Raw genomic sequence first — 14,199 nt, 5'->3', positions numbered from 1 at the left:
TTAGCAACTTCATCCAGAGTTACTCCCTCTGGAACTGAATGCCACATCGTATACAAAAGCCAGGTAGGTATGTCCATCAGTGTTTTTAGTTTATCATATAGAGACCAAGCTCTGTAGATCAGACTGGCAAACTTAATTAAGTCCCAGTACGTTGTGAGCATTACAAGGGAAAAACCGATGAAATGCAGTCCCTTTAAGACCAGTTTAAAAAGAGAAAGCATTTTTTTTTCTTTACTAAAACTAGCTGACAGTACCTGAAAAGTTTACAAATATCCCAGGACAACTGGCAGTATGCCCAGACTTCAAGGTCGTGTTTTGCCGTACAGCACCTGCAGTACAGATAAGCCTGCTAAAGAGAGACAGAGATTCACTCTAAAAGTATGTCTCTGCTCGGCTAAGGCAGCTGGTTTTGCCCCACGTTGGGCGCCAAAAATGTCAACGGTTTACGGGCAGGTTCGGCCCGGTTCCGTGACGATTGGTGCGGGGGACCCACGGACCCACGCGGCAGGAAAGGGGAAGGGGGAAAGGCAAAAGGGAAAAGGGAGATGGGCCTAGGAACAAAACAGCGGCAACGATCTGAGGAGGAAAGCTAATTTACTAAATAAGATATCGGAAAGCAAAATAACACAATATAATACAATATAATTGGAATTAAAGCTAATAAATCAAATAAAATGAGCAAGAGAGAGTGTCTGATAAACCGAAGGCCTTACGCTAACGCTGAAGGCGGACGGCAGCGAGCACCCACTGCTGAGTCGATCCCAAAAGGAAAAAAAAAGTGTCCCGTGACCGCAGACAGTTTTTATCTTTCCCTCTGAGCGTAAACACATAAGAACACAAAGCATCGCAAAGTCCTCTGGGGAATGGAGTTCTTCTTCTCTTCTGAGACAGGTATACCTGGAACTATCGATGATCCACGGAGCTGGAGCATTAACTCTTTAACTCTAAATGCACTACATGATGTTATGATGTGGAATACCAGTACCAAAAATCATAAAACCATGACAACAGTCCAGCTCCCTACAGACCATAGAGGGAGATAAGGTCCCTGTGGTACATGTGAGGAGCATGTTGGGAAAAGCGGTGTGGGTCCTTCCAGCCTCTGGAAAGGGCAAACCCCTCCGTGGAACCGTTTTTGCGCAGGGACCTGGGTGCACCTGGTGGGTAATGGATAAAAATGGGGATATGCAGTGTGTCCCACAAGGGAATTTGATGCTGGGGGAATGCAGTCTGTAATTACATGATATGTATGTATATATATATGTTTCTATGTAACTTATGTTATTACTGTTTTAGTTATGTATAGGTGTGTGTTAAGCATGATGTGACGATGTGGAATAAGGGGTGGAATGTTGTGGTTTTGTGGTTTTGATGCCGGTATTCCACATCAGAGCATCACGCAGCAGTGAAGGAGTTAATGCTGGGGGAGCAGCAGAGGGGCGGAGCTCCGCTCCAGATGCCAGGCGGCACTCTGCCCGGGCGCGTTCCTATGGGCTGCCCCTACAGTTTCCTCCTTAACGTAAGCTCACAGCTTTTGGGTTGGAAATTTTCTCTCTCTCTCAACTGTTCAATTTTATTATATTTAGTAAAGTTGCTGTTCCTTCTCAGATCCTGCCGTTGTCTTCTTGTGGACCCATCTCTTCCCGCTGTTTCCCCCTCCCCCCCGAAGCGCGGCTCTGCTTGGGCAGCCGTGCGGCCACTGACGCAGTTTCTTTTTCTCTCCTCTCTCCCTTCTCGGTTTCCCTTGGGTTACTGTCACGGATAACACCGTGACACATCACAAGTTATCTCACACATACTTAAAGCTTCTGTAGGTCTCAGATTGCTCTATGGGAAGCTACTGGGAAAAGGTGAGTGAAACTGTGAAATCTGGGCTAGCTGCATAAGGGGCCAGAAGTAGGTGCTATTTGATCAGGAGTGGTGGTATTGCCCAGCAGTGACTCACCTGTTCCCTGGACAGGGGCTGGTGGGGTCTTCATTACCACCTTGGACCTCAGCCCTGATGGGATGCAGCACTTGCACTGACTTGGAGCTCCTGGGCTATGGAAAAGATGTGTGAGGATGATATGCCCTCAGTGAGACCCTGGAGGATGAAAATCCTTGAGGTAACCTCCAGGATTAATGATTTGGTCAATCTCTGGCAAGATAGGAGACCTTTCCTTTGTGAGCTTAAGCTTCAAAAAGCCCTTGAAGGCAATGGCCTGGTTCCCCAGATCCATGTGGACTTGAGTTTTCTCTGCACATCATGTTGACCACCCTCCTCTCCAGACATCGTGTCAGAAGAGTCACTCATAACTATGAGAGCTACCTCACAGCCCACTACAAAAGGGTGCCTATAGCAGGACATGAAGAACAGAAGAAGCAATGCTGAAAGATAATCAGTCCAAATTGTGTGACAATGCCATGGCTGAGTATGCTTCCTATCTCCATCTGCATAGTAGCTGCATGCAGCCCTGACTTGAACACTAGGACAAATAAAAGAGGCAGTAAACCTAACAGAATATCCAAGGGACCAACATTATACTGTCATTTCCAGTTTAACTCCTTCCTGGCCATGCCACTCATAACATGGGCCCGTAAGTACAATGGAGCTATAAAAAGATACACAAAGAACAGTGATGATATTTCCCTCTTTTTGTCAAGAAACAGGCTGCAAGAAGCACCTGTTGGAAGATGGAAATACTGCTAACTTTTCTTACAGTGTACTCTTTGGCACACTTGTTGCGCTCCTGCCCCTTTCATCATTGCTTGTAAGCCAAAGCAACATTTTAAACATCGATCTAACCATGACAAACCACAAACAGGATTTCACATCGCCCAGTGTCCCTGTAGATAAGTTCTGAAATACATTCAGCAGAAAATAACTTAATAATGCAACAAATTATTATATGACAGGCTTAGATACTCTCTTTCCTAAGGGATAAATACAGATAGAACTAAAAGCACACCTGAAATGCAACACTGTCAAAGAAGACAAATCAGACTTAACATTTCAGTACGGCCTCTGTTCTTTGTTCTGCAAGTTCTGTGGAATGAAATTTTGCAGGTTTTAGTTTTCTTTTTTTAAAGGATGCTACATGTGAGGCAGTTGCTCTGTGACTAATTTTGCAGAGTACGCTCCAACATCATACATGTTGAGCACATGCTGCTGCATCACAGAAATATGTCAGAGCAGCAAATCGGGATGTTTTATCTAGCTGCTTTGGTAGACAGCACCCTCAAGGCAAGACAAGGCAGATTGGTATTGTGGAAATCAGGCACATTCATGGAATGTTCCTGCTATAGCTACAAGATATTTCAGCAGGTCCTTCTCAGCTCTAAGGCACTCTGATGGAAGGATTTGTACTCATATCTCCAGTTCCAGGGGGAAATATAATCTGCATTTTCCATCTTTTCTCTGTGACCTTAGCACAGGACTTCCAGAACCCTGTGCTAAATGATCACATCTCTTTATTCTCCCTACACAAGTACTTCTCTCTACGACTACCAACACCATTCCTAGCCCACTCCAGTTCACAGGCCTCAGAGAGGATCCTCACATGATTCCATGACAGTCAACAAACTTGTTCCCGATTATGACCTGCACCAGGCAGTAATTCACTCGCACCACTTTCTTCAAGATGAGTTTAAATTTTTATCATATTATATTGCTTAAGGTGAATCCTAACACAGCTAGTGCTAAAGTTTAATGCTACCAGGTTGAGTAAGAAACAACTTGAAGTCCTTTGGTGCTGCTGGCTGAGCTGTGAGCAGTGCAGTGCTGAGCTCTCTGCTCTGTTCCAGCCATGCACAAGCCGCTAAGCAGTGCTCTCAGGAACTGTCAGCCTATGAGGACATGAATAGCCCCTAATGGCCCTTACCAGCCTCACCAGGACCTCCAGGTCCACCCTGTCCATGGGCTCAGCAGACATTTCAGCACAGGCCTGGACTTTGGGTCTCTGACTGAGCTGTGCTGACATTGGCTTGAACCACAATCATGGAACAAACATGGCTGTCAGTTCCTTGACTGTTCCCTTTGCAAAAAGGTATTTAGAAACAGAGAAGCCAGTCGTATTTTCTCGATTGTATTTTCATTGTCAGCATGTATTTTTTTCCTTTCTAATTCACAGGAAATAACTCAACATTTCAAAATAGAAACAGTGTAGTGACATTTTAGCAGCTTTCAGAAATGAAAGTGCAGGTAGATTATTTAACAAAGCTTTAACGCTTCCTACCACAGCACTTTGTTTCAAAACCATCCAGAGCCTCTGCAACCCAGGGTACTTGAGCACATTCTGAGTGAATGTACGCATGATTAAATAATACCACACAACAGCTGCCAAACAACTTCATCCGTTAATGAGCAAAGAAAAGAAATCTTCATCAGTAGTAATGGAAAGAGCCAGCTCCTCCTAGGTGTACTTTAGGCCATCTTACTTTAAATGCTGGATCTTTCCTCAATATCTGCCTTATAGTGTGGGTGAACTACAGTCATATAAATGACTGTTTTTTATTTTCTTCCATTACCTAGCCAAGAGTTAGTGAAAATTTAGAAGATTTAGATGAGACCTGAGGAAACATTTTGTCTCTGAAAGAGTGGCCAGGCACTGGAATGGCCTGCCTAGGGAGGTGGTTGAGGCACCATCCCTAGCGCTGTTCAAGAAGCGTTTAGATGAGGTGCTAAGGGATTGGATTTAGTAGTTCAGTGGGTAGGGATGGTGATAGGAGGATGGTTGGACTAGGTGATCTTGTAGGTCCTTTCCAGCCTAATATATCTATAAATCTATGAAAATAGTCCAGACAAGATATCTGTTCTTTGGATATCTCTATATAGTCTATGAATCTCATTCCAATTAATTAATTAATTAATTAATTAAATAAAACAACCGAAGAACAGACTTAAACAATTGACATGCAGCTCAGACCTCTAAAGTCTTTCTGTACTTCTTTAGTCTTAGGGAGTTTGGCACAAATTTCATTAGCAGTTAAAATTGACTGTCAGATTATTGCTGCAAAAGCTGCCTAGTACTGGGCCTGCCATTGATTCCAGCAGCAACCCCTCAGAAACAGCACTTTTCTGAGGTGATTTCCCACTGAAACCATCTTATAAGCATTTAATTCTATTTTAATGCATGTAAAATAATTGTTTAATGCAATTTTAATGCATGTAAAATACCCACTGCACTTGGGCTCAGTGTAAACAGATGAGTGGATATTGTTTCTCACCATAGATTTTCTGAATTCCTTGGAGGTCATCCTGGGGCAGTTTGAAGTTGTGTGTTTCCATGTACTGGTAGAAAGGAGCCATGATTGCGCTGGGATCATTGGAGTGTTCCAGACCCAGCGCATGTCCCAGCTCATGGACTGCAACCAGAAAGAGATCGTTCCCTGTGGAAGGAAGGCACAACTGGGTTAATACGCAGCCAGAACCTGACACAACCCCAAGACCTGCCTGATCACAGTGCAAGAAGCAACTGCTTCACAATCCTATTGCATGGCAGGTCATATGCCAGTGTCAGCTGAGGAAGAGGGCTTTAGTCCTGAAAACCTGCATAGTTTTTACAGTCATCACACAATGGGCAGGAGGCTCCTAGCTGATGGCCACATGGAGATCCATTAGACCAGTTAAAATAGGCAAGTGCCTGCAGTAAAAGTCTGTAGACACTTGTAGAACAGAAAATGGCCAACAGGCTCATCAGATACCATAGGCTCCATAACCCAGTGCTGCTAGGAAAGGTGAAAGCATTGCCAGCCTCCCAGTCAACAATGATATAGTTGGCTCTGTAGGGAAAGGAGCCTCTTCCCCATTCCAGGTCCTCCTTTGGTCTGACCTGAATCAACATATCCTGAAGGTGATCTGCAGTGCACCAGCTCGGCCTACAAAGGCCTACAAAGGCTGGGACACAGACAACTAGGGCTAAAAAACAACACACGTGATACCAGGAACATCCTCATCTTCCCTGATAAACTTTGCTAAACTGCCAGCACTGCCCTGTCAGTGGGAGGTGATGTAACACTGTCGATAGGACACTATGTGGCACTGTTATAGTCACACTCCTCTTCAGCCCCATGGGTCTGGGGCACCCACCTCCTTGATCTACAGTGGTCCCTGGATGCTCTAAATCTCGAGGGCATCTCGATATGGAAGGTGACACACAATGCTTCAGGCATGCATGTATTTTAAATACCAGAATTTCTGTATTCTGAAAATTCAAATGGAGACTTGCTTTTTTTCCTCTACTGCTGGAAAATGTGATGTGTACAGAACTAGTCAATACAATATTCAATATATTATATAAAATGCATTAAGTGGTTGCATGGTGAAGCTTGGACTGATCGCTCTCCATGGGTTTTCAAAAATATTCAAGCTTAGAAGATGCACTCAATTTTCAAAAGCAACCCAAAGACTCAAAGCCATGCAATTAGATGGACTTTGTTTTCTGAAGCACTTCAATGTTCATGAAAGCATAAATTTTCATTGCCACGGCTATTCACTTGCAGGATTCCAACTAAAAGTCACTCTGTACTGACTTTAATGAGAAAAGGTCTGTACCCATAATAAGTGCTTGGAGACTTTCCCCTCACCAGTTTGGTGTCATTCTCTCTCTTGCTGAAGTATCTCAAGAGTTTTTGTATTGACAGCATACCTAGAACTTATCACACTGCAGATCTACATACAGGTACTAAATCACTTGCCTCTACATGGGCTGTACTAAGCCCTGTCAGGAGCATAAGATCTGACACTATATTTAAAGTGGGTTTAAATAACCTTCTATCGCTTGTTTCAGCCCCAGACAAGTAACAGCCCATTCTACAGCTGGAAAACAGATCTACACAGGCTCACAGAATGGTTGAAACTGGAAGCAAGTACTGGAGATTGCTTACTCCAAACCGGGTCAAGTAAAGCAGGTTGTCCATATCTATACCAGTTTGGGTTTCTTGTACTGGAAAGCCCAAAACTGGACACAACACTATATCTGCCTTCACTGCTGCTGAGTAGGGAGGAAGGATCACCTTCCCTGTCTTGCTGGTTTTTCCTACTGCAGCCCGATGCTGTTGGTCTGCCACGCACCTGACGCATTCAACTTGGTGCCCATCAGGACTCCCAGACCCTTTCTTGCAAACCTGCTTTCCACTGTTGCCCTCTCAGATGTGCATGGTGCTTTTTCTCTCTCTGTGCAGAACCTTGGATTCCTCTTTCCACAGTTTAACGGGGTTCCTGTCAGCCCCTTTGTCCAGCGCGCTGAGGTTCCTCTGATGACAACATTGCCATTTGGTGTTATCAACCACTCTCAAACTGAGGATCATCTGCTAAGCTGCAGAATTTCTCTTTATTGCAAATGGTTGGGTGTTTCACTGGGTGAAATACAACATACTACTCACTTCCCTTTTCAAATTGTAGGCTATAATATTTGAAAACATCAACATATAAATCCATGACCTGATATGCGCAACTATTCCTTCCAGCAGCCCTCAACTTGGAACTGCAGTCACTCTTTTGTGTACTCGTGCTGCTTGGAAACTTAGTTGATCTGCAGGCACCTTCAAAGGACCCTGTACCTCCGGAACTGTTTCTGACAGTTTTCAAACAGACACTACAGTCTGGCCACATTTTGCACAGGTCGTGTTTGACTACTACTCTTTTATTGATGTCCATCCTTTTAGGAGTAAAATTCAGGAGGATGAGTAGTCTAACCTGATACTCTCCTGCTCATACAGAAACTTCACACTGTCAGATAAAGCTCCTTCGCTTCTCCTTCAACCTGTTGCCCACAACCAGGAGCAAGGAACCAGCTAACCCAGTACTCAGTGTACACCAGCCTCGTGCAGCAGAGAGCATGGTAAAGAAAGAATGGACTACTTTTGGTTTGTATTTGCAGTGAGAGCTCTCCAGAGATATCCAACAATTTTTACTCACTGGTACCATCTGTACAAAAAAAATATGCTTGGCCAGAGCCCTGTGAGAGCTGCCTCCTTCCTGATTCTTAGGAGGCATCCCAAAGTCCACTAAAAATCATCAGTCAGAAAAAAAATCCACACAACTGAGGACAATTTCATAAATCGGTCCACTGAGTAAAATAGTTTGACTTGCTATGCTAAAACAGAGTAACAGTTTGTTTAGCTTTAAAGCTGGTTTATGTTCCTTACTAAAACAACGTTATCACCAGAGCCAGTTTTAATTGACAGCCCACCTGTAACAACATAAAACCATTCATTTCTCATTATCATCATCCAAACAAGCACACTGATCATCTTAAGCTCAATTTAACAGTTCCTTAATTCTTCATGAGTACACCCGACAGAGAATGTGTACAACTATAAACACACTTTTCAGTTCAACGTCGTTAAAAGTTACCTAAGTTTCTGTTTAGAATAAGTCCCCTTTTAGCAGATATGTTCCCAAGTTGAAGCAGCTGAGTTAAGACATATTGGAATATAGTCACTTATCAAAGCTAGCTGTTGTGTTAAGTACTCTCAAATTGTTTAAATGACACTAACCTTCCCCAAAGAAACCCATAGTTTTACTGCAACAACAGTACAGACACAGATTAACCAGATTCATAAGTTATCCTCCTTCTAGACATGTATTCCATGCTTCTTTTAGCTTCATCTTCAGCTGGAGGAATGACTGCTGAATCAGGTAACAGACGTCAAGGGGAAGGTTCCTGAGAAACTACTAGCACATGCCCTCCTTTACGGTTTTATTCATTTTAACCATCAAAATCCATATAGAAATATTTGGCTAAGAAACACTTTGCATATTAAGGTGCCCAACTGATGGAGATAAGCAAAAAACCACTCACTAGTATGTCCATCAGCTTATAGCAATAGGTCAAGAGCTACTACTATGGCAATACCGTATATCACTATCAGTATTTATTGCTGAACATGACAGCTGTATACATAGTTTTAGTAAGTGCAGGACTCTGTGGAGCATCTAGCACAACAGAGCAGAGCTGTGAGACAGCAGGTATAGAACTTAATAACACTGTGCATCTAGTTAATACCACTAGAACAACTGTGAATCTCTGATCTCTACATCAGTTTCACACTTTCTGCAGTATCAGCATGATAACACTGAGCTACTTGAGGCAGCTTACTCAGACAATCGAAAAGACATGTGAAGGTTACATTTTTGAAGTTTTATTAAAAGTAGAAATGATAGTGAAGAAGTCAGATTGTGACAATACCACACCTAGGGTGATTACAGAAAAAATGGTGTGAACTATAAACATGCTTTTAAAATACACTAAAATGACCCCTTCAAGTCCAATAACTGTTTTCCAAGCACAACTTAAAGAAGCTTTAGGGCTACTCTAAGCTATGCCTTGGTACTTGCATCTTCAGACCTGGCAGGTCTGATCCGTCAGCAGAAGAGTATGCCCCTCATTTTGTTCTGTTCCACTCACTCCCACAGTATGCTCTGCTCAAGAAATGCTTTCAATCTTCTTGCACATGAAGACCTCTAGAAGCAGTGATAACTCTCCTCCATTTGCTTGCATCGAACAACAAAAAGCTCTTTTTCATATTCCAGCTAAAAAAAAAAAAAAAAAAAAACACATCCTGAAAAGACAAAGAGCCTTCATTTTGTTCATAAGCTGTAGAGTTGTAAATTTAGCAATGAATAAGGTACATCTATTAAGATTTCATCTAAACATTTAAAGATTCATCTGAATCTTTAAACAGTTCCACTAGAGAAAGAATATGACACGCGATCTTAACAGAAATGACAAAAGCCATGTAATGACCTCTTAACAAATTCAGATTACAGGGAATATCTCCACAAAGCCAATTTGACCAACTTTTCTTGTCTGCAGCATAAACACATTGAACAGCTGCAACATTAACTCATACAAGATGTGAGATGCTCTTCACGACAGTTTCCCAACCCCTTTTGAATGTTATTCGTTTATTGTACAGTTCTCACTTTTCTGAACAGACTTTCTCAACTTCAATTGCAGCTGCTCAGTTTCATCAAGGTTGGTGAGGCATAGGTGAAAGCGCTCACTCGAGCTCACCCTGGAGGAACTGACCTACAGCCAGAAATTTAAGGTGGATGTTCCCAGGCAAACAACTCGTAACTTTCAAAGCCACTACCAGATGGGAGTCACGGATCCCTCAGCAGACCTTTCATACATGCAATTGCATGTTCTGTGTACAAATACATTAACATTAGCTCTCAGGACTCCTGGTTCACAGAAACGCTGAATTAACTGTACAGTTACAGTCTGTAAAAAAGGTCACAACAGCCTGTATCACTGGACATCTCAAAGCAGAAGTCTCTGCCAATTAAGGTATCGTCTCTGTTACTGTCATACCAGTAGGAGACTCACATCCTTGTAAGATCAAGTGACTGTAGGACAGGGAACCGGGAAGCATGAAAGATAGGTTACTGAGTCCTATCGTCTCCATCAGGCAGTGTGCAAACTAGGTTTGTTAGTTGTGTTGCAGACATAATTAATGCTGCAAGCCGTGCTTCATCTGAGACAGTGCTGATAGCGCTACAGAAACAGTCCGCTGTAGAAATTTCCAGAAAAAAATCATATACATTTTTCTGGAGTGGTAAGACCTCAACTGACCAAAGGGTGTGGAGGCAAGAGTGGGAAGCCAGAAAGAGAGGAAACAGCAACTACTTTCAGCTGGCTCAGCGCCCAGGCATGGAAAGAAATAAGAATGTTCTAATCAAAAAATTCTGTCCTATACCTTCCACAAGTGCAGATTTAAGCAATTAACTAAATACTAAATTAGCACTGCCTTATCTGATAGAACATGAAGAAAAGGGAAATACTTATAGAAACAAAATACATAGATGACTTGAATTCTATTAGTCTTGAAAAAATTTTATAATAACTTACAGCTTTCCTTCACCTCATTTTCTTTTATCTTTCTTTTTTTTTTTTTAAGGGAAAAGCAAATACTAAAAGATAAAAATGTGTAAAATTAAAGCAAAAGAGTCACACTATTATTCACACAGATATGGCTGATGAAGAGAGAAAGTCCAAGGAAGACTAAAGTCTACCATACTATGAACAGTATGTCCCTACAGAGAGCTGACCCAGCTGTGAAACAGTCAGGAACATTCCATAACAATTAGGATCCTGACCCAGTGCACTCAAAACAGACCTGGCACAGGCAGTGTGGATACAAACCAGTCTGTATTACCTGGGACTCTTATAGCCAACCAGCTTGAAATGATTCTCAACTCCCATTGCTGACAACAGGGAAATGCTGTTCTGGGAGCTCCAAGAGGAGCTCAATGCCACAAAGGTGGCAATGATAGGACACTTATCTCATTCTATTTGTCCTTCTCTGACACAGAACATTCCTGATGGGGCTGTAAAGACTGAGCAGGACTGAGAAGTAAGGCAACTGAGATGCAAGAGTTTCCCCACTCAAAGTGATACTCATGGTAGATTTGGGGCAGAGAAGGCCACACTGGTTAAACTGTCTTCAACAACTTGTGCTCTTCTTCAGAAACAGGAGGAAGAGGTCCGGAATATTACCTATTGTTTCAGAGCTGATGCTGCAAACTACCTCTGACTGCAATTAGAAAAATCTTTTTAAATAATTCACTTATTTTTCCTTCATTCTCTTCCTGACTGCCTATTATTTCATTTACTGCCCCATTCAGTGGAATAGAGCAAGTTCAATCGAAATACTGCTGTTTTGGCTTGCTTCACATTATTTGTCTTTGGATCAAAAAGTCAAAAGGCAAAAAGATTTTTTGTCTCACCTTGATTCTCATGTTCCGCCTTTGTATATTTTTCCCCCTTTTTATGGGAATGACATCATTCTGATTCCTAGTGGCTCCTTCCTATGAATCTCAGAGCACCTGATTTTCTGAAGAAAAAAGTAAATATTTTGTTTTATAAAGAAATCAGTAGGTTCCAAATACCTAAATACCTCCATTCATACACTGCAAATCAAACTAACATTGACAAAAGCAATGGATATTTTCTCTTCACAGAACACTGTGAGCAGAATGTATACTAAAAAGTATACTTCTTTGAAAGTAGAAATTGCATTCAGCTGTAATCAATAACTAGCACTGCCAATACTGCAAAGCTTTAATATTCTTTGCACTAGCACAACACTACTGCAATGCCACTTCTATCTTTGCGTAATGACTGCATATAACACAGAAGAAAGCACTACTTACAGAGATGTTGTCCAGAAGTGAAGAATAACTTGAAGACAGAAGTCCTCCATGTGTGCTGGTGGGCTTTTTCTCTTCACTTGATTTTCATAATTCACAAAGTACATGGAACATCTGTTCCACGAGCAGCTACAACTAACAAGTTTTTTCTGGTGGAATTAGTTTAATTTTTTTTTCTGGCCCTTTATTTAAAAAGCCTTCTATACTTTTTGTTGTCAGACACAACAGGGATGTAATCTCAAACTGTTGCTAATTTAAGCTGTTTGATTTGTTTTTTGTTTTGTTTTTATCACGGATGGCTGTTACAAAACTATGCATCTGTTTACTTGCTCAAATTCAGTTCAACATTAAAATATGATTTTAGAGAAATCTGGCTTATGGGCACTGGTCTTCGAGCAGTTACGGAATGAAACCAATATTAAGTAGGTATCAGACTAAATACTGAACTGTTTCTGTTTTTTTTTTTTTCTTTCTTTCTTTCAGTTGAGTGAATTACTATAAACAAGCCTGACAGATTTCCACAGTAAGTGGAAATCTTAATACAATCTTATGCCCCAGAACTTCCAGCATCTATACAAAAGTCTTCCAGATAACAGGTTGTCATGGTTTTATGATTTTTGGTAGTGGTATTCCACATCATAACATCATGTAGTGCATTTAGAGTTAAAGAGTTAATGCTCCAGCTCTGTGGATCATCGATAGTTCCAGGTATACCTGTCTCAGAAGAGAAGAAGAACTCCATTCCCCAGAGGACTTTGCGATGCTTTGTGTTCTTATGTGTTTACGCTCAGAGGGAAAGATAAAAACTGTCTGCGGTCACGGGACACTCTCTTTCCTTTGGGATCGACTCAGCAGTGGGTGCTCTCTGCCGTCCGCCTTCAGCGTTAGCGTAAGGCCTTAGGTTTATCAGACACTCTCTCTTGCTCATTTTATTTAAATTATTAGCTTTAATTCCAATTATATTGTATTATATTGTGTTATTTTGCTTTCTGATATCTTATTTAGTAAATTAACTTTCCTCCTCAGATCGTTGCCGCTGTTTTGTTCCTAGGCCCATCTCCCTTTTCCCTTTTGCCTTTCCCCCTTCACCTTTCCTGGGGCGTGGGTCCGTGGGTCCCCCGCACCAATTGTCACAGAACCGGACCGAACCTGCCCGTAAACCGCTGACATTTTTGGCGCCTGAACAGGGACAAAACCAGCTGCCTTAGCTGAGCAGAGACATACTTTTAGAGTGAATCTCTGTCTCTCGTTAGCAGGCTTATCTGTACTGTAGGTGCTGTACGGCAAAACACGACCTTGAAGTCTGGGCGTACTGCCAGTTGTCCTGGGATATTTGTAAACTTTTCAGGTACCGTCAGCTAGTTTTAGTAAAGAAAAAAAAACAACAAAAAAAAACGTTTTCTCTTTTTAAACTGGTCTTAAAGAGACTGCATTTCATTGCTTTTTCCCTTGTAATGCTCACAACGTACTGGGACTGAATCAAGTCTGCCAGTCTGATCCATGGAGCTTGGTCTCTATATGATAAACTAAAAACACTGATGGAAATACCTTCGTGGCTTTTGTATACGATGTGGCATTCAGTTCCGGAGGGAGTAACTCCGGATGAAGTTGCTAACTCTATGGAACTTGTGATTTTTAAACAGACTTCTGGCCTCTCCTTTGAATTCATTATGCATTTTCTGAATGCTCATCCAATGCTCGTAATGTTTGTGGTGTCAATCTCCCTGAACGTACTTTTACTCAGTATTTGTATTTATAATATTTTGAGAAAACCCTCCCTAGAGCCAGAGAATACTGACCGGCAGGGAGTTTGGAGGGACTTAGGAGAGACTTTAGAGAAATGGACATCACCGGTGTCATGGAACTTTTCTCCTGAACACCTTTTCCCTTTTCCCTTTCCCCCTTTCCCTTTCCTGGGGCGTGGGTCCGTGGGTCCCCCGCACCAATCGTCACGGAACCGGGCCGAACCTGCCCGTAAACCGTTGACATAGGTCTTCCGCAGTTCTGGCTTTCTCTCTGAAAAGTTCTGATGCTTGTTTCTAACAATAGTGTCAGAAGCCTGA

At 42.1% G+C, this 14,199-nt stretch overlaps 1 long non-coding RNA gene across 1 annotated transcript; it reads right to left on the bottom strand.

Annotated features, from left to right (window-relative positions):
* Positions 1-9,107: 9,107 nt before the first annotated feature.
* LOC136059934 (uncharacterized) lies at positions 9,108-12,266 on the bottom strand. Its single transcript, XR_010623315.1, has 3 exons — positions 12,140-12,266; positions 11,714-11,820; positions 9,108-9,514 (listed from the first exon to the last, which is right to left on the bottom strand). It is a non-coding gene; the product is annotated as an uncharacterized LOC136059934 (long non-coding RNA).
* Between the last annotated feature and the right edge of the window lie 1,933 nt (positions 12,267-14,199).

This window comes from Cyrtonyx montezumae, unplaced genomic scaffold (genome assembly GCF_038088225.1).
Source record: "Cyrtonyx montezumae isolate F1298 unplaced genomic scaffold, pur_monq_1.0 scaffold_9, whole genome shotgun sequence".
In the NCBI taxonomy this organism is placed as follows: Eukaryota; Metazoa; Chordata; class Aves; order Galliformes; family Odontophoridae; genus Cyrtonyx; species Cyrtonyx montezumae.
Note: the sequence above shows the minus strand (reverse complement) of the source record. Positions and strands in the feature narration are given on the sequence as shown.